Source organism: Anopheles maculipalpis, chromosome 3RL (genome assembly GCF_943734695.1).
Source record: "Anopheles maculipalpis chromosome 3RL, idAnoMacuDA_375_x, whole genome shotgun sequence".
NCBI classification, from domain to species: domain Eukaryota; kingdom Metazoa; phylum Arthropoda; class Insecta; order Diptera; family Culicidae; genus Anopheles; species Anopheles maculipalpis.
In genome coordinates this window covers 2708439-2729843 of record NC_064872.1, presented here as the reverse complement: position 1 = coordinate 2729843, position 21405 = coordinate 2708439, and the positions used below count along the sequence as shown (strand labels likewise).

At 45.8% G+C, this 21405-nt stretch overlaps 1 protein-coding gene across 1 annotated transcript in view; it reads right to left on the bottom strand.

The window, feature by feature from the left end:
* LOC126563780 (uncharacterized) overlaps window positions 1-21405 on the bottom strand; it is a 347215-nt gene that overhangs the window by 117571 nt on the left and 208239 nt on the right. The window lies entirely within an intron of this gene.

Genomic DNA, 21405 nt, shown 5'->3' with positions numbered 1-21405 from the left:
CCAGCATCGTTCTCCAGGCAGGGTTATTGACATTTCCTGCTTAAGAGAGAGAGACCCAGAGAGGGACGTGCGCGAGCACTCGCGTACGACAACGCAAACATCTTCCGAACATCCCGCGGGACAGTACTCTGGAGGCTGGGACATTTTATGGACGCAAAAACCTGTTACCGATAATCGCCGACCGGAGCGGGTAGCCGGTTGTAGGCAAATTAACTAATCTTGGCCCTCCGAAACGGAACGGTCCGGATTACGTGGACACCGTGGTGTGACAGTGACAGTAGCCGGAACGCACTCTCGACTATGATGTCATCGGTGTTGGTGGTGGTGGTTTGCGTTCAGAAGTCGTCGCCCAAGGACCGGTAGCACTAACCTTCAAACCAGTTGTTCCCAGCTTTGAGTTACCTTTGCGCCATTTGCGTGAGTGCTTTGGCAGGGCGGTCGGTGGAGGTATGATCCCCAAGATACGCGCTTAATGAATGAAGTAGAAAATTTCTAGGGGAGGGACATCATCTTCGGGAATGTCCAAGAAGTCGTAGTTTTTTACGATCTTCTCACGCTTTCTAACGCTCCCAACAGATCAGCATTAACGTTTTCGAATATTCGTCGCCGAATAGGAGGTCTTTGGGATATCGCAAGACGCAAACGTTCTACACGAAGACATCGTACGAAAATCGCACCGGATTAAGCGCAAATCGGGCAGACACAGGCGCAGGCACGGTAACACGTGATCGCCTGGAAAACCAGTTTCCGCAAAACAACATTCTGACCGCAACGGCGCGCACTGTGGCTACAACGTCAGTGTCCAGCCCGTGCAGGTCAGATATCGCAGACCCCTTTTTTAAACGAATGGCCGGTGGCTCGTTTCGTTCGTTTCGTTTCGTTCGTTTGGTTTGAAAATCTTTCGGAAAGCCGGTTTGCCTGCCACTCTTCGCCGCTGATCGCCTCACACGCGGCCAACATCCCACGGCAAGAGTAAATTTGCTGACCCGGCTTGCCGTGGTTCAGTCCAGTGCTACAGTACATCAAAACGGCACAGTGGTCAGGGCGTCGTCCTGCTTCGATTAGCGTGCGGTGTTTGTGGCGCGCGCAGGCTTGGTGGTGCAAACTTCTTAACGTAGCGTAGCGGGCGGCAACGGTTTGGATGATTGTTTGAGAAAGGAAACTAATGTTTGACGAAGCTGCGAAGCAATCGAAATTCAACATACGGCGAAAAAAAAAAGCAACAGAACGAGCTGCCCCACCAGCTGCTGCCTAACAGTGTGCGCGGTGCAGCGGTGTTGGGTGGCTGGAAATTAGGTGTGACCATGCGCGTACACCCGTCCACTCGGGAGTCTTTTAGCTTCTTGGATGTTGCCGTTCCGTTCTCCGTTGTACGACTAGCAGACGTTGGTAACAGAGTTTCCATTTGCCCAGAGTAACTACCAAAGTTGAGCGGGCGCGCGCGCACACACATAGGGATTTGATCGATGGCTCCACGCGCGCGCCTCTAAGAACTGGCAGAATCAATCCGAACCGGACCGATTGCCCTGACCTAGTTGGGTTCTCCGTCCGTTTGATTTGCTGTTCTTTTTCACCCCCTTTTTGGCTAGAGAGATTCGGCTGTTCGAACCAACGCCGATTGCCGGGCCCAGTGGCAGTACGAGTTTGTGTCAATGACCGTTGCTGGGAAAGTACAAGTACAAGAGCTTACCGACGAAAACGAACGAACCCCCTGTCAAAGAATATTGGGGAGATACTTAGAGTCTTCAGTTACTTTGGACATCTGCGTGCCTGTGCGTCGTCGCCTAGCAACCGGGCAAGCAAGAAGAAAGCTGGCAGTAACGCCTCCTAAGGTAATGGAGCAGCCTACTTTGCCTACCGAAAACTACCGTAAAACCTTCACACAGACACACTCTGGACCAGTTTTTGGTCCTACGCTTTTTTTTTTTGTCATGCTCGCCAGGTTTACGCCATCCCGCAAGGGTTTGGGATCCATTTATGTAGAATGGAGCAGACATTTTATCACTTCTACTTTCCGAGATACATCGTCTTATCCCGATATGAATACATTGTTGCTGGTTGCTGCGATCGGGCCCTACTGCAATATCGGAAGTCCTGCAATACTATGCCCTGCGGTTAATGATTTATACGGTCCAATTTGTTCAAGCACAGTGCCGATCTGTGTACGTGTGTAGCGCCCTGGTAACTTCAGTCAGGTGCAACTAAATAGCAGCAGCGATATTACATAAATCCCCTTTACAGTCGCGCACATCAGCTTGTAGGAAGTAGTGCAATTTCGCGCAAAACAGTCGTAATGAGCCGTGCCGGGACGGAGAGATTTTCTATTATTGTGCAAAACGCGCTTGTGAGTTAAGTGAAAAAAAGTGTTGTGAATAGTTAATAGTAAGGTTGTTTGGAAGAAATTAATTTCAGTCGCTTGCTGTGGCCGTACTGCTTATGTTGGGGCAAGCGCTACGATCTCTTTCCGGTACGGTGCACGATCGCACGGAATCTTCACACGATCGTATTACAAAATGACAAACGAGGAACGGATGGAAAAAATCCGTTTACGTCAACAATTTAAGCAGGTTACGTTGAAATCGTCCACTGGAGCGTTGTGTCTGTTTCAGCCACAGGTTGCACCGGGAGTGGATCAGAGAAGGGCATCGAAATTGACCTTATTTCTGCATGCTGCAGACAAGCGCACGCTCGATCCCCGGTGTTTTGTTTCAGTACAAGGCTGTGGACGTCAAGATCTAAAAGGGTCAGACGGTCTGTCAACAAGGTTTCTTATTGCAATCCCCAAGCAAAGAACCGGGAACGATTATTAACGCATCAGAAGAAATCGTGAATTTGATTTCCATCGGGACGCGCTATCAATCATTGTGGCGGGAGTTGGAAGTTGCAGCGCGCTGCACTGAGGTCTGGTTGTCTTGTACGATTTGTTCTTTTTTCTTAGGGATCAAAGCTGATAATGATCACATGTTAAAATGTATCTCTCAAAGGCGTCTTTCGTTTAGCAAAACGATTAAAATGTAATATTCAAACCATCCCCTTCAATTATACAGCGCTGTGCTGTGAACGCGAGCATGCGAGTAGAGTCGTACGAAGGTCGTCCAATGAACCGACGCATTCTACGAACTGCAGTTGCAGCTGCTGCATCGAACGACTAGATAACACATGATAGGGTGGACAGCCGCCGACAGAGAATGATTGTGATTACGCGAGCAGCCGGCATGCTACTTTTGATGGATCGGTTGACCGATAAGACAAGGTCGGGTTTCAAACAGTCTCGTCGTCTATCGAGCTACGCCCGGAGCACCCTCAAAACGAGGTTAGATTCGAACGAGCATAAAAAAGGGGCTATATGTGACCCCCCGCGTTAGGACACACAATAAATGACCGGGGCAGAGTATTCATCTTTTAATGTCCAAAAAATTGGAAACTATCAAACCAGGTGTCCTACTGCAGCAACCTACATCTTGGAAGGCTTTCTGTTCATAAAAGAAGGCCTCTTTTGATGGGTTGGAGATCGGCGGGAGAGCAGCATCTTCGTTACACACGCTGCTTGATCTAATTTTTAGCCCGAAATGTAGAAAAACCCCAAAAACCTTAGTCCGTAGGAGTGCAAGTACCATCGGGGTCGGTTTTTATTTTCTTCTTTGGAATGGATGGGAGGAGGAGGGGAGGTGTTTCGCTCGACAAAGATCGACCATGAAAGTGTGTCTAATTTAAAGAGAGGGCCATCGGGAGCACTGCAAAAAAAGAGACTCGCGAGACACGGTCATATGAGCAGGAAAGGAAAAAGTTTGCAGGATGAATAGGTTTTAGTACATCGAACAGTAACAAAACAGACGATGCTATCATCAACTTTCATCACCGTTTGGGAAATGAAAGGAAATGAAGTGGTGAGGGGAAGGGGGGGAGAGAGAAAGACAGATGGAGGCCATTTCGTTTTTCCTTCTGTTTCGATGGAAAACATTCCTTCCTCTCGAGCGTGTTGCAGACACAATACTTGGACCACAAATTGAATGGTTAGTTAATAAGGTTTGGACCGATCGCGATCGCCAGTTTCAATTTTCATCCTCAGGCCGCGTGTGACGTGACGTGACGAACCAACACACACAGATTGAGGTTTGGGGCCATCTTCATCAACCTCCACTGACCTAGTAAAGGGAAATGGATGGAGGTCGTTCGGTAAAAGCGCCTCCGAATTCGGGGTGTGAGGTCAACACTGTGAGGTTGAAGCAGGGCTCCAAGGTTTCTGGCCTTGGAAGAGGATGGGATTGTTTCTTCTGGGAAGACATTTCCTGTTCCCTCCCTACACACGCACACAAACAGAGACAGACAGGGCCAAAAACATCCGGGAAGGGGGTGGAGTTCTATGGGCTCTCTATCCTCTGCAACGTTCGCCCATAAATTATCCTGCCCGGGGTTCGACTTATTGATGTTCCTGGGGTTTTATTTTTTCGCAATACTCTCCAAAACTGAATGGCTATCGAAAACAATAAAAAGAAACAAAAGATCGCTAGAAGCAGGCAGATTCTCACACACAAAAAAAGCTCCCCTGTATTATGTAGGGAGCCCGTGTATCCTGGTCCAGAATTTGTACCGAACAAAAGCACGAAACAAGAAAAAGATTTGCCAAGCTTTTTTGAAAGAAACACGTAATGATAGACGCACAGCCATTAAGAAAAACAAGCACATCGCACATCTTCGCAAAAATCAATACCTCTCAAGACGTGGCGATCGGTTCAACAAAAAGCCAGCCACGCCAGCCTGGTGAAGCACAGCATCATGGCAACAATTCGGAACAGTTTCGGCGTCGCCAGTTGCCGCTAGGCTCGGTTCGGCCGTCAACAATTTTGGCGATCCAGCTGACGTTGACTTGAGGTGCGTTTGAAGTTCGTTTTGAAGTCTCCCTCCCGTGTCTGATGTTCGCTGGTACGATCAACAAGCGGCGGTTTGTAACGGAGTTTTTCTTCCTAGACGAGCTGGACGCAAAAATACCATTCGAAAAAAGCATTATCGATCGGGCAATGGCCGTATAACTGCATTTTAGCTTGGAACATCACTCGTTCGCTATTACTTTTGTCTGGCTGCAAAGTCTATCGATCGATTGACTACGATAGAGTGCTTGAGTGCTTGAGCTGGAGTAGTTAAAATCAAATCAGTTCTACCAGCCGAAAACATCTGGTTCGCTCAAGAACAGGCGCAACAAAGCAACGCTTTGGCCGAGCTTCGATCTCAATGATACGAGAACAATTACGCCGATATGCGGGGAGTAGAGTGATAATTATGAGCCTCTTATGCGTTTAAACACTGTTATCCTCTAGAAGATTCTATAGCTGTAAAGTATGTCTAAATAAATATAATTTTTATTTCCATTTCCAACCCAGCTGCGCTGACAAAATCCACCAAGTTTTGTGCCAAATAAGATGCCGCAAGCGAAAAAAGGCATAAAGACACGTACATGCGCATGCCTGCAAACGTACGCATAAATCTTTTCCCGTTTTGTAATGGGTGTATGTGTGCGTTTTGTGCCAACCTCGACACACGTTGGCTTGCGGGCGTTTTCCATTTATGGTATTAACGCACCATTCTTCTTAAGGTCACCAAGGTCGCCACGTCGTGGTAAGCAAACAAGGGGGTACGGAAGCGATCATCACGCTTTTAATGTCCTCTCGAGCTGCTGGCAGTTGGCAATTGCAAACGCTCGCGGGCTACGACTGTTCCGATCAGCACTGTTTGGCATCCGGTGGCGTAGATGTTTAGGAACGGTTTAAAGAAGGCCACCAATGACAAATCGCTGTACACAAATATAATATTTTTCTGTGACTACGGTGGGCATTAGGGTGCACTGTGACCTCGTTTTTTGGAGTGTGTGCGTGTTTGGTAAAGGCTACCCATAAAAGGTGCAAGGAAGTAACGTACGACCTCTGGTGGGAAAATATAAAATATTTTACTTTAGAAAACACATGCTTTGTGATCAAAATAGAAGGAAAAAAGGTTTCAAAAGGCGAAGGCTAACTTGTTGTGAAGTAAACTAAGAACAATTATTGAGCAACAAAATTTTTGTCAAGAATTGGTAATGAAACCCAAACTGATTCAAACAAAATTAGTTGAAAAAGGAAATAAGAAATTTACAAAATAAGTTTAAAAACATTAAAAATCACAATGAAAAAATGTGAAAAATAAAACATACATAAAAGAAAAGTACAATTTGATCAAGTTTTACGTAACAAATAAACATGATCATGAAAAAAAGGCAAGAGGAAATACAATCTAAAAGAAGCATTTACATAACAAACAAAAAGCATAAATAATATGTTTGTAAATTGTGTTAATAGATCAATACCTACGCCAAAAAATGATAAACACAAACAGGCACACGCAACTGGGCGCCCTTTTAAAGCAGCGAAAAACTCCAATCTAGATGAAAAACTCAATTTGAGAGTGTTTACACTTGGGGAAGTATGTTGGAAACAACGAAAAGAAAACATCAAACTGCAACATTTTGTAACTTGACCCACAATTTTTTCCCTCACAATTTCAACCCGCTTTGCCCAACACCAGCGGCAGTAGATATGCACTGACTGCAACCAATTTCAAAATCCGTTCGAATCTTAATATGCTTCGGTTAAACAGTATGTGTGTGTGTGTGTGTGTGTGTGTGTGTGTGTGCGTCTAACCAACCCGTATTATCTGGTTGGTTGGTGCACATTGCTTAAAACGTTCGGCTGCTAAACACTCCGAAGAAGTGCATATAGTAGCGGAAAAAGAAAAATTTCACACGGTGAAACATTGCAGAGAGTGGCGTTGGGTTTTCACGCTTTTAGGAAAACATATGTTTACGGTTTGCTTACTACTGTAGCTGATTGCGTGTGCGTAGAGGTAGTGTGTTTGCACGGGTGTACAAACAGTGTGATCATCGTACACCTACACACCACACCAGCACCATAGAGCGCCCTCCCGACAACAATATCGATCGCGGTGAGCTCGAGTGGTCTAATTCCCATCTCAGTTGGGACTTCTCCTCGTCGAAATCGGTGAGGATTGCGGCAGATGTTCTTGCGTACCCGTCATCGAGGAACCACTTCAAGCTTCAAGCTGTCAACACTCCACTTGAGATGGCCGTACAGCCATACACGTACCACGTACGCTGGGTAAGTGGCTCCTGCTGTCAATCGATCAATTTTATTTGCAAAAATTAGTCATCTGTTCGAGGTTCGGCCTACACCGCTAGCCTGAAATGGGCAATAAAAATAAATATCTCTTATCGAAAGTGAAACCCCGATCAATCTTTGAAAAAAAAACCCTGACCTGTGGAAGGAACCTAAAAATAAATTCAAATCGCTCGCTAAATGCACCGCTGCACTGCAACTGGTGTTAGAGTGCGAGAATGCATTTGCATTTGCGAAAGCGAAAGTTTTTAACATCGACGATGCCCCAACGATCGTGTGGGCCCCTTTTTCAGACCGAAATCAATTTGAGCTCTAATATTTCGCACTCCGCTCTTCGTACACACATAAACAGAATAAAGTAGTGGTGTATGTGGCCTGATGGTGGTGCCGCTTGGTTGCACATTTAAGTCAGTCGACCACAGCCGAAGGAGAAGCCCACGTTTCGCGACATTCACGTTGGGGCGCAGTTCTCTCCCGTGCGCCCCACGATGTACGATGCAACATACACATGGGCACTCGTTGCCTGTCGAGGCTTCAATCTTGATATGGAGGAACGCACCCTTCTCCTTATACTTCAATTTTGTAGCCCTAATCTCGACGGCCCTCTCTACCACTCGTACACGTGACTTGACGCTGCTATAGAGGCTGCCGCTTTTCGGGGCGGATTGTATTTTATTTATTCGATTAGCTAGCGGAATCGATTACTCGGTGTTTAGAGATCCTCGCATTACGCCGGCCGACCTTTAAACGCCGGCTTTAGGCCGCGTGTGAGAGCAAGCGAGCAACGGATTCGCTGGTTGCTAAGCGAGCGTATAATTGTCCGAAAAAATGGGCTACATTTATGAGGTCGACGAGGGGAACTGGCGTGTGTATATGGGATGGTGTAGGGAGGGAGTCCAAAAATTTATATTTTTGGTGAATCTAAATCATTATGGGATATAGAAATATTTTTTGTGGCTTACATTGTGTTGTGAGCTCTTGAGAAAGCTTCCTCATAGATGTCCCCATAGAAGGGAGCAAACTCACGCTGGGTATCTTGAGGACTGTTTTGTATGTTCTTAATCGTGGCCTAGACACCTGATCTAATACTTGTCCGCATGGTTCGTTATCACTAACACTCCAAAGTGCCGATTTGTATTTTCTACTCATTTATGTCCATTAAATTGAGATTGAACTCCTTAACTATCTATTCACTACACATTCTCAAGCTCACTCAAAAATAAAAACGACAAAATCCTACAGCTTTATGCAATAACTCAACCTTCGTAGCCTATAACTCGCAAAAGTTGTGCATTAAACAGGCAATTTATTTTCCCACCCGGTGGTCTCGATAAATCTCCTCGTTCCCTAGCTATTCTAATTGGAAAGTGTGCAGGATAAAGTTGAGAAGCATCACCTAAGATGATCGTTTGACGATGGGGATCGACGACAATATTCGGTTTGTTTTTCTCTCTGTATCGCATCTTTTTCTTTTGTCATAAAAATCATAGAACCAGCAAGAAATTAATCCTGCGCTCTGCGGGATGTTACCAAACTTGGCAGAAGTATAGGTCCCAACAGAGGAAGCAACAATTTAATCATATTTCTGCGACTTAGACTCAAGACACTCTATGCATAAATCTAGGCAGGATGATGCGAAATTTTCGGCAAACTAATGGTCATTCGGATATGAGAAGATTTTGTCAACTAATGATTGCTTTATGAAAATGAATGTTGCTACGACAAAAAGTGACAGAAGCTACAGACAGCTATGGACCCAAAAATAGAAAGAAATAACAAAACACAGCTTAAGCTAGATTAATCTGCTCACACGAAATAGATCGTCGGATCTCAACGATGGACCTGTCCCCCAGTGGGAATGCTGCAACCACCGGTACCGTGCTGCTGACGCTGCTGCTAATGATCAAATTAATAACACCAGAGGACTTTGCAAAAGGTATCGAATATTGGGAAGGATGGATAGAACTCCAACAACCGAAGCATATGTGAAAACGGGCTCAAAACGGCCCTATTCTCCCCCGGACAAGGCCGACCGGGTCAAGCACGGTGCGGAACAGGGCACACTGAATATTCATGAGCATTGAGTAACGGAATTTAATTGGAGTACGAATGGATGCATTCCGAGCCACGAATCATTCCAGTGTGCGAGAACACTTCACTCGAGTGCTCGGGGTGCTGGAGAAAGAGGGAACAAATAGGGCTGACGAACGAACTGTGTACGTATAATCTGTACATAGAGTCCCCTCTAGTCTCTATTGTGTGTGTGTGTGTGTGTGTGTGTGTGTGTGTGTGTGTGTGTGTGTGTGTGTGTGTGTGTGTGTGCGTGTTGCTGACACAGATTGAATGGGGTGTCGAATTTTCGCCCAGCCACCACAACTGGACACCCTTTTTCGGTTGAATAGAAGGAAAATTTATTTCACTAAACATTGGAAGCGATCGATAATGCTCTCTGTTCACCTCGTTGCGATCGTTGCGACACACGCGCTAATCGCGATGATTGATTTTCCGACCCCTTCGACACACAGACGCATGTTTTAGAAAATAAATAAAGAACAAAATAGAAAACGATCAACAAGATCAAGTAATCGACACATCTCTTGTATTCGCTTTGCGAGCAAACAGATATGATAAATCGTCAAGGTTCGAAGTGAAATCAAAAAAAGAAGGGTTAAGAAAAACTAGATCTCGCATGAAACAGAAGCTCATTTCTTCGGAGATCACCGTTAGACATAATTGTACGAAATCAGTCGATGCCAATCAACGTCGATCGCGGTGTGTTTGCAGCATGCATACAGACAGGCACATAAGGTGTGTGTGGGGCCGGCCCAGTGGCGAAAAAAAAGCAGATGGAGGCCACAAATGGCACGGTGGAAAGGGTGCTGCTGCTGTTGGTGGTGACGACCCCTTCGAGCTACAATTACATAATGGATCGTGTGGTGATGATGTGGGGTGACTTGACTGCTTTGCTTCGGAACAGACACACGCACAGATTTCCAAAAGGGACGGATGGCGCGGGGTTTGAAGAAAATTGGTCCGTGGATAATCGCGCGCATACGCATTAAAGAGTGCGCAGTGTGCAGAGTGTGGCTGGTGTTGATGATAGGTGAGAGTTTGCATTGAGGGTAATACGCGCAGGGCCTCCCGCAGAAGCTGACTGACCTTAGAGAGCAGGATGAGGCTTGCGAGATGGCGAGATGTCCCGCACGAGTGTCGATCGTTTGAGCGATCACAGCTCGCGCAAGAAGTTGCTCGCTGTCTTCACACTTGATGACGAATGTACAACGAGTCCACGGATCTGCAAAAATAGAGAAAACATGCAAACATTAAAATGGAAGCAAAATGCACCTCGAGAAGAGAGGAAACGGAAGCGCAAGGCTAAACTGCGATGGAAAGCTTTTCGAAGAAACCAAAAAAAAAAAAGGGTTGAGTTGAAGAGGATCCATTGCTGTAATGGACTGCCCATCATCCGGACAGATCGGAGAGGGTGGCGATCTAACGCATTAACATACAATCACATATACCGACAGCACTTTGCGAAGAAATGGTCACCATTAATTGGCGCTACCTTCGATGGACGCCCTCCTGCGCTGGGCTGAGCAGCTACGGTAAGAAAAAACCTCCATCGCGATGCAGGAGGCCTGCGTTTAGGATAGGTCAGTTGTTGGAGTTCTCCATAAATCATCCGCTAGTTGGCGATCATTTATTAAGTCACCAATTTAGCTACATACGTGTGTGTGTTTCGCTCGATCTCCCTCCGGGCGTCCACCAGGAATGGCTCGTTTAGAGTACGCGCGATTGCGAGTGCGAGATTCCGTGTAGGTGTCAAACAGAACGTTGAGCGTGTAGTGACAGCAGTCAGTAGCAAATAACTCGAGTACAGAGTCAGTGGGACTGGGACAGTGGTCGATAATGAGAAACATTAATTACTGGTGCCACTAGACAACAACAGCACCCGGTTCCCGACATGTACATTTTACCTCCCACAATTCTTGGCAGCAGAAACGTGGACAAAACAGATGTAGTGCTGCAAGCTTTCAGACACCCCACAACCGTGTATGGTAGTTGATCTTCAGGTGGAACATTTCCTTATTTTTTCAAAGCGATGCAAGTTCCAGAATTGCTAGAATTGGAACTCTGGGACATTGAGACCTTGGGGAGCTTGGCAGGGATCCCCACTAGTTGCTCTATTAAAAATGCCTCCCACTTGCCCAGCTGTGAGCTCTGCGACCTGCTAATAAATGCAAGTCAAAACAGGTCGTCACCCGCATCGATTGTGGTCTCAGGCGGCCGGTCGGGCACAAATACACATACACACAATCGATATGACCATAAAAAATCACTTAAACGTCAGTAATTAATTCCAGAGTGAAGTTGCCTGCTCCAGCATCGCAGCAGTTCTACATACTCTCTGGGGTTCGAGAACGGAGTGTTCGTTGCGCGAATAATAGGACCACCGATCCAAGAGTGCAATAAAGTACTTAGTCAAATTGGTCCATAAAACGCTGCCGACCGATCTCGACCGATCGTCGTTTTCTGGCCCTGGCTATGGAGAGAGCAGAGCAGAGGTTTCGCTGCACTTAGTCTGCGCTCGTCTATAAATCTATGGCCGATACGGGACGCCGGCTTTTGCATCACGGGTTACCAACACAACACATTAAGCCTACGGTACTTTCGCTCTTTGTTGGACCACTGGTGTGGACCTGGAGGCGGTAGGTCCGAGGCGGGACGGGAGATTCTTGTTCCAAACACAATTTTTCCGCACATGACGGCGAGGGAAGGATGATGTAATCTGAGCCACAGACGCAGAGGAGGATCCAATAAGCTTTAGCGTGTAAGTGCAAAGGGGGTGGTGCAAACCGGGGAGGGTTTGCTGCTGCTGGTTCGAATGGCGAATTCTGGCAAGTTGCATGTATACAGGCTCCCCAGAGGGCTCGGCTCGGTAGCGAATAGTCAGTAGGTTTGGGTTGGGAATTGAATTTGAATATTTATTAGCACATGTCTTGATGGTGGCTGCAACAAGCCCCAAAGGCGCATATAGTAAAAGCGCGCGATCGCTGAAAGTGATCTTGTAGGAAAATGTTCGACGAACAACAACACCAGATTCAGCAGCAATCGTACGAGAACCTTCGCCAGGATCGGGGGTAGAGTTGGTGGATACGGTCGAAATGCCTTGGATATCGTAATTAAGATATCAATCTTCTCGCTCTGTAGGGACCTAGAGTGCGAGCGAGCCAACGATAGAGAAAGACCTACAAATATTGGTTTCCCTAGATCTCCCCAGACACTTTAGAGTAGGAAGTTTCGTCGACCCGCGTGCTGATCCCGCCCGGCTGCATACAAAGATCCAATGTTTGGTGTACGTGTTGGGTTCCCAATGCATACAATTCCCTCCGGCGGTGTATGCTTTAAAATCACGCGTTAGATTGATCAGATTGAATCCGTGTCCTCCGTCCAAAGAGTCGCTGATTAATGATGCCAAAACTCCTTGGAGAGCAACAGCGTGCCTGCTCGTTCGCCTAGCTCTAAGGATTAGAGTGAAATTAATAAGTTTATTAAAGCATTCGATTCGTGTTTTCTATCGATCGATGTAGTTGAAAACTACAAATTGAAAACTAAGTGGACCAGGCCAGCCCACCTTTCGGGCTTTTAGGTTCCCCTATCAACAACCATCGTTTGTGTAATACACACGAACCGAACATGACATTATCGGAATACACCACAACAAATCCCGGATCGGGCAAGAGCGAGAGAGAAAGAGAAGTGTTCCCTCTGTGTTATGTGTATGTGGTTTGATGCAGAGATTTCCACCTTACTATAGAGAAGGGAAGTTCAAAGAGCATCGGCTAACAAGTAGGTAATAGGGGTTGGGCATGTAATTTTCACGACAATAGTTGATATTAGCAGGAGGACGACGACGACGACGACGACGACGACGACGATGGTGACGATGATATTATCGCGCTGAGTGTATTACACGAGTGACATAATAACTAGCGTTCCACTATATAATGCACAGCTGCTAATCATGTGTATTCGTAACGATAATATATAGGCATCGCCATTTTCTAACAGCATACAGCAAGAAATTCTCGAATGACACTCGCTACACAAACCCATTAATCAACCTGATAGACGGTCCGGAATGTAATGGCATGCAATGCGGCTAGTTCCTGTATCATTACATTCATCCTTGAAGATTCGTTCCAGTGAAGATGGACGACGTTGGAAGTTGTCGACTATTTTCACACAAAATATTGAACCTGCCAAGCATCATAAATCATGCATCTATGGAATTCTCATCGAAAGGAAGCAATCGAATGCAAACGATGGACTTGTATTGACAGAAAGCTAATTTCTTGCCCCCTAATGGAGCGCGTCAGCAACCGTACTTAGAACTCGCGAATGCACAAAGGAAACATCAGTCCGTGTGTCTTTCTACGCCATGATGAAGAAAGTAACATTCGCAGAAGGAGCAAATGAAACGATTCAGTCATATATAATAATCGTTCCCATCGTTCCCTTGGTAAGGTTTTACGGTGTCTCTTCTGCGACAAGACCACCCTATTTCCCTCTGTTACTCGCATCGTTTATCCCTGTGCGTATCCCTGTGCCCAGAGAGGCCATTTTGTGAACCGCAAAAAAAATGGGGATCTTACCGAGCGACAGCCACCGGAACGAAGAAGGGGCCAACTTTACAGCTTTCTGTCTTTTCTGGACAGCTGCATCACACCAAAACAACCTTGAGAAGGTAGTGGTTTGCATCGTCAAGACAAGCTGTACAAAATAAAAGCTTGATGACGAGCGACAAGAAGAAGAAAAAGCAACAACACGGGCACCGCAATATGGAAGGCCGTTGGATGTTGGAGACACGAGACATTATGCAATCGATACAGCGAACCAGCAGCGGGATGGTGCTAACGTGGCACAGTTAAGTGGACTCCAAAGACCAAGCCGGGAGTGCACGCGCGCGCACGATTGTACACGTGTACACGGGGAGGTTCAGAGTAACCGGTTAGAAGCCGCGGAAAGACATGAAACCCGCGCAAAGCGAAAAGGAGTTTCTGTCTGGCGGTTTTGTTTGGTGTTCCCCGACGAGAGACAGAGCGAAAGATGCCCTCCGAATCGTTCGAAGTCGTGGCATCAAGTCTCGCGGGACAAATCGCCGCAGTGGAAAGTGGATATGCCAAAGGAAGGAGGACTTCTTTGAGAGATGACTGGATGCACGTCTGAAACGTTTCGTTTGATCGAGTTCATGCTTTCTTTCGCTTTTGATAGCGCAGGATAGGAGACACGCGTACGGTGAGGGATTTCTGGGAGGGAAAGACAGATAAGGTAATCTTACTCCAAGGGATATCTGCAAAGCGTGCGAGTCGTGGTGATGCATGCGATCAGAAATTAGCACATAGTATGTAAAGCCTGTTTGTTGTGTGTGGGGGGTTTACGATAGCGAAATGTCAGTAATTAGCGCTACGGTTTGGCTAATTGCTCTGCTCGCACCCTTTTTTAACTGTTGGGGAGTTCACGACTAGCCTCCAGAGGTTCGTGCGTCTGTGGGAGATCAACCAACGCTCGTGGGAGTTGACGTTGCTCCGAGCTTCAGGACCTCTAGCTAAAGATTATTCCAGCACGTACAAAACGGCCCGCTTATCGGTTTGATTTGCTGTGTAGACTCATGCGCGCATGTAGCCGTGAAGTTGATCGTCACCTAAAACACTTTCCCGATAAGTGACGAGACAGTGCTTATCGAGTTTACACGGTGATCAGCAAAGTGTCTGTCTCTTTAGTGCGGTCCTTAGACTGATAATTGTAACGTGCCATCCAGTTATTCAACTCGCGCGGATCTCGAGCCATACCTATTGCACGGTTGCGTAAGCAAGATCCAGTCCCAGCAGTTTGTCATCCACATCCCAAGCGCGCCGGATGTAGGTCAACCTAGTTTGCGATCCATTTCCCTTCCATGGGGAGCGATGCACACACACCAAACAATGTCAGTGAAGTGTTTTGTAACTGTAAAGCCATTGTTGAGCAAATAGACGCTAGAAGACGCTTTATCCAGCCAGTGGCAGATGTGAGCTGTGGGTTCGATCGTACGTGAACGATCATCTGCGCAACGCTGTATTTAGAGGTCACTGAAGAAACTCTTTCACCGACTGTGACGACGCGATCGCGTAGAATGTAACTTTCACAGCTGATCACCTTAGTGGTCAGGCGCCGCTCTTTCTTTTTTTTTTGTTGCTGTCTATTTTCTTTAGCAGGCCCGGGGAGGAAGCTAACGTAATACAGTCACATTTTAGCTTCGCGAACTAGGAGACGCCCTCTTCAAATGTTCCTACCCGACGAATCCAGTAGCATTATTATCTCGCACCCAATTTCCGTCACGTTTGACTCTAGTGGCTTGATCGGCGCGACCTCCTCCACAACAACAATCATCCATTACGATTGAAAGGAATTGTTTCCGAAATGGGTATCTGCCGTGGGTTCCATTTTGGCAGGAAGGGGAAAGGGAAGGTGAGAGATGAGTGGTTGGTCCCATCGACCTAGCCGTACGGCCGATTGTTAAAACCGGAATGGCTCTGTACCAGAGAACGGGTGATGGAAGCAGAAAAAAAAAAGCAAGAGCGAAATAATTGCCTGACCTCATTGCGGACAAACATTTTTCGGGAATGTTGCTACTGCTTGGTGGCCCTACGGTGGCCGGAAAACATATTGAGGTAGTGGACCGGTTGCGGAAATGGGTCACTTCCGAGAGGAGCGGTACGTACCAATCGAAATGAATTTGCGGACAGGGTAAAAGGTTCAACCAGACCAGACCGATTGTGGATGACGTATTTTAGTATGAGAAGACGCTTGTAAACTTAAGGCAAATTAAATATTTAAAGAATTCTAGACATTTTTTGAAGATATTCCGAAAACGGTTGACGTCAAGCGGATATTACTGAAGAAGAATCGGTGAATGAGAAGGGCATCAATATACTAATGCACGCCATTTGATATTCCACGATTATTTTTTTTTTTTCGTTTATTTATAGAAGCTTTGAGTCTTGGAGAATATACACCCCTCTAGATATTCCACGAATCATATAAGATGAGCATTATTCATACTCGTGTGGCAAGGGTGGACATCCCCATCGCTTGGCTTTCCCCCCTACCTATCAAGCGAAAAACACGATTCTACATTCTAAAAAACGAGTTTCTCTTGTAGAAACGTCACGTCGTTATCTACCGGTACGTCACCCCAGAGCGCATGGATTTAAGGCTGACCTCATGGACCCTAGAAACGGGAGAATTCCACGAGCATATCAGCATCAGCGAAGCCTCAGACGGACGATTCTACTGTTTCCACCTTCGTAGCCATGCCGGCCTGTACATCTGTTGTCACTTAACGGACCCAAGGTTATCTCCGGCAAGTTCAAGCCAATACCTGACTATTCCACTAGATATATGCGGGAAGGGAGAATAACGCTGCGGGATATTTACAGGACTTGATTCCTTCCTGGTAGATAGAAACAAAATCCGGTCCGGTTTGCCCCGGAGTATGTTGCAGTTATAGTAGCTACTTTGATCGGGAGATTGCTTGGTTTACACACACGGGCGTTCAGGGCAATCTTCACAAACAGGCAGCGCTTACTAATCTTCGAAACTGTGGGAATATCTATTGCAGGAATGATTAAAACCTGTACTTTGGAAGCGATACATCTAGTAGGTTGTCACACGGATATCGCGTACAAGCAAGTACAACACATTCACCAACAAGATAAAAATACCCGCCGAAAGGAAATATTTCAAAGAAAAACGAGTGGAGTTCATCGCAGCGTGAACTCATCACGCCCTTACAACTACGAAGAAGGAAGATCTTCGTGATGTCTCCGGCGACAGACACCCTGTGGTGGTGCCTTCGAATCGGTATGTAATTTCTTTGAAAATGTGAAAGAAGAATCCAGGCCCAGAGCCTCGATCGATCCTTTCCGAATCTAACGTCAGCGAGCCGGGGTCCAAATATTCAGCATTATGTAAACTCACACCCCATTAAATGGCACTTTTTTGTCGGTTGGTTTGTCGAAGAAGTGGTAATCGGACACAATGATCCCACCAAGGCAGGAAATGAGCGACGGCCTTTGGTGGTGAAGGTTTGCGCAGTTTGCTATCGAGTCGAGTGGCGTCACCTTCCTGTGTGTTGGCGCAATCGACCTGCTTGCCTCCGTCGATAAGCGCTGGACGTGAGAGAGTTTTGGTGAAGTTTGTGGTCGAATTTTTGTCGATCAGTCAGTCAATGAATGAACGAAATTGTGACTGTGCCACGGCCGGAGAAGACCTTGTTCGATCTTCACCAACCGATAGTGACCCACAATTAAAGATTGTTTGCTGACGGGAGGATCCTCTCACTTCGCGAGCGATAGTTGTGCACAAAGCGATCGGAAAGATAGTGCTGCATAATACAAAACAACCTGCGACATTCATGAAAGTGTGCCAATATAATGCGGGAGTCATACGAAACACTCACCTGATGCCTTTTTAATCGCAGACATAAAATGTTTACTTAAATAGGAATTAATCGCTTACATTGTTAAGTGAGTGTAGCTCTGTCTGTCTGGGAATTTCTGATGCCGTTCTTATCTGTTTTGTTGTAAAAATAGACAACCTGCTCCTTTGTGGGTCATAGAGCTTCACATAGAAAATGTACAACCGGGTTGTCCGGTTGTCTCCATCTACAGATAAGCTTCATTTTTGTCTCCGATCTGCTCTCCACGAAGAAATTATCATTCGATCCAGAATTTCCCTTAAAGCAACCTAGCTAAGCACCCTCTTTTTTCTATGGCTTTGCGTCTCTCCCAAGGTAAACGACACCAAACCCTAGACGACGGTTTCTCCTCGCCAGGTGAGTAAGAACGTGACCAAGCAAGTCAGCCTGAACTAGACGTCTCTTACAACTACCACCGTTACCTGCCACAGCCAGCCATCCCAGACAGCCCTATATAACGGTGATTTCAAGCTTACCGGCATGCCTTGGAGCCCATCGAAAGGGTCGAACACCTTTTCTCTTCCCCCCACAGAACCCAGAGAATGCGCGAACGCACGAAGGCAAAGAGAAATAGAAATTATTAATAATTTCTTACATTAAGCCTCGTAGCTTTCTGTCTTTCTTTCCCCCTTCCCACAAATCTCTTTTCTTAGCGAGCTCGACGTTGATCGAAGCGAAAATAGGGAGAGAATTTGCATTATTTAAACGCGTTTGCGTTTATTTTTTTCTTCGGGTATGCTAGAGCCAACCTAGAATGGGCGAGAATCACGAAAAGTAATGGCGATAAATTACTGTGCATAAATCCTGATCGCCGAACGCAAAACTCGCGACCCTCGCGGTAGATAATGATCGGCTACGGGGGACCTGAAAATATAGACACTTGTTGTTGAGATGTTCTATTGGGCGGCGTTAGTATAAAAAACACTTCTTTATTACGTCCGCCCGAAAACCTTAAGCAGAAAAAAGAAGTTCTATAACGGGAAAAGTCTATTTTCGATGAAGTTCTCAGATCTTCATGATGTGATCGAGCTAAACGAGCCCACGGAAGCAGAAGAGGGAAAAAATCACAGAATTTCTTCCGGAAACTTTAATAACCTCTGCTTTTTGTTGTGTCTTGTTGAGGTATGATAAGCGGCCCAAAGATCCGGGATATCTCCCCAAGATCCCGGAGATGATCGTACACACACAAAAAAAAAGCTCAAACTTTGTGAGATTAATGAGTCGATCGCCGATAAACTACGAACCCATTGGAAGGTGCATAATCGGTCACGGTTCGATAGGCGATTGAATGTGATTCCCCGTGGTTGTGGTTACGGCCCGGATGGGGGAATCATCCAAGGTCCAAGAAATTCTAACGGCTCCGGGTGACGCGGCTTATTGCGGAATTTCGCCAGCACTCCAAAAATTCTTACCCCACGGGGCTGCTCGGGAGTGTGGAAAGATTATGATCAGTTCTTTCCTTCCCACCGTCGTCGGTTTTCCCACCTGCCTGGTTGTGGGATTTTTTGCTCATTTAACCGATTCTATTCTCACATTGACGACATATTTATAGACATTGTTTAGGTGAGCCATTTGACCGCTCATAATGAAGTGGGATTCGCGATCGAACACGGAGGAAGAATGTAAAATGGTAGATCGTTTGTCTTTATCGCTAGCTGTGTCATCTTTATTCTGCGCCCTCTTCGCAAAGCGTAGATAATAAGGATGATAATCGGCTAAAAGGGGTGGATTTAAATTCACGTTATGATTGTGCCTTTTCAGGAATAGAAGTTAATTTATGAGACTTTTATTGCATGTGTAGAAGAAAAGTGGCGATGTATTTTATACAAATATTCAGATGAAAAGGTACGATTAATCGCTCGTAAACCACACCACACCGATTGATGTGTGATTTTAATTTTAAAACAATTACACCGTAACCTTTTCAATTGCAAGCCACCCTTCAAGGGTGACATTTATAGCTGAGGGGAGACATTATGGTTTAATTAAGCGTGGTTAGCGACGTATGTCACCGTGACGGAGTCTGTTATGATTGGAGCCATAAACTCAGGTCTAAGGCTTTCTTACACTAAAAGGGTGTGTGGTGTAGTATGTGTGTGTTTGCTTTCTTGGGCTCCATTAGCGACCTTCGCCGAACTCGATTGCTGGTCGCCCGTCGAAGGTCGGGTTTCGTGTGGTGTTATGCAACCTCCACAACAGGAAGGAACAATAAAGAAGTTAATGTGCGTTTTACAGCACACAGCATTTGTGTATGAGTTGTGTGTTATCTGTGTATTAACGGTTTTTGGGAGAAAGAGTAACTTAAATAATATAAGAAGGGAAGGAAATGTTAAATTAAATTTAAGAAATGCTATTAAAAAAGGAAATAATCGAAAGAGAATAATGATGAAAGCTGGGGCTCCAAATACAAAAATTAATAAATTTTATCCATTTTCATGTACAATACAACATTCGCAAACAAAATGAAATACAATATAAAAACAACAGATAAAATTTTGAGTAAATAATTTGTAACAATCAACCATATCGATGTATAATTGTAAAATAAATAAGAACAACAAAAGAAACAAGTTTTGCGGCGAAGTGGATAGTGTTGCAATCATGCTGCACCACCCAAAAAGCGGTTCATTATCAACCACCAATTAGCATTTTTGCTTATGAAACAACACAACTACCCACACCGTTGATATGGAAAAGGGTTTCGTTTTAGTTTTTGGTGAACATTTGTTTCTAACTTATTTTAACCCAACAAAAGAGCCAAACAAAATGGGTTCCATTTAAGAGCGTTTAAACTCACCCGAAAAAAATGTAACCGATGTAGGTGGGTTTGTGGTCTCATACTGGGCGTTATCACGTTCCAGCAACTAATCAAACATCCGCCGGCAGTACTTAACAGTACACGCCCTGCCTAGGCTGCTTGGCAGTTGGCAGCAACTGGATGGGAAAAAACGCACTTGATGCTAAACGTGGCCACAAACGACCTTGAGAGCCTCTGCTGTGACAGAGTCGTCGTGACTGGGAAATAAATTTGTATTTTTCCCTCTCCCCGTACACAACATAATTGGCCTGCTGGTTGACGATCGTGAGCCACGGGAGTATATTTCCCTGGGACGCAAAGCACGCAACTAAAGAACGGTACCATCTCCGCCACCACGATCGCGTTAGCGTTTTGTTGAGGCATTTTAAGAGGGAAGCAAAGAGATTACGCATAACGCAACGCACCGGCACACCAGATCGGCCTTGCACTAGCAACCAACTCTGGTGCCGTAATCGCTGATCAGGGGGTTTGCCTGGGATGAAGATGCACTGGGAAACGATCATCATTAGGGAGTGAAATTCCGAACGCTGGAGAATTGCTGTTGCTGAACCAGCCTGTTTCTCCGAGGTTGGGAGGTTTTTTTTGTTGTTGTAATTATCGAATTTGGAAAATTAAGAGTTCAAGTCCTGCTACAAAAAATGGATTAAAGGGAACAAGATGAGAAAAAAGAAGATGGAGGTGGGAAGGGAAAAGCGCGAAATATTATAATTGAAGCGCATTCTCTTCCACAACGTGCACACATCTCCGGCGAGATTTCACGAACTGTAAGGTCTCGCGCTGGCATGAAACAACCCGCCGTCCGGGATTATATAGCAAGAAGAAGCAGCAATAGCAAGCGATTGCATACTCATCTCTCTGCTTGCGTGAGGGTGCATTGACCCGAGAAAAAAGGTAAAGAAGGTAAG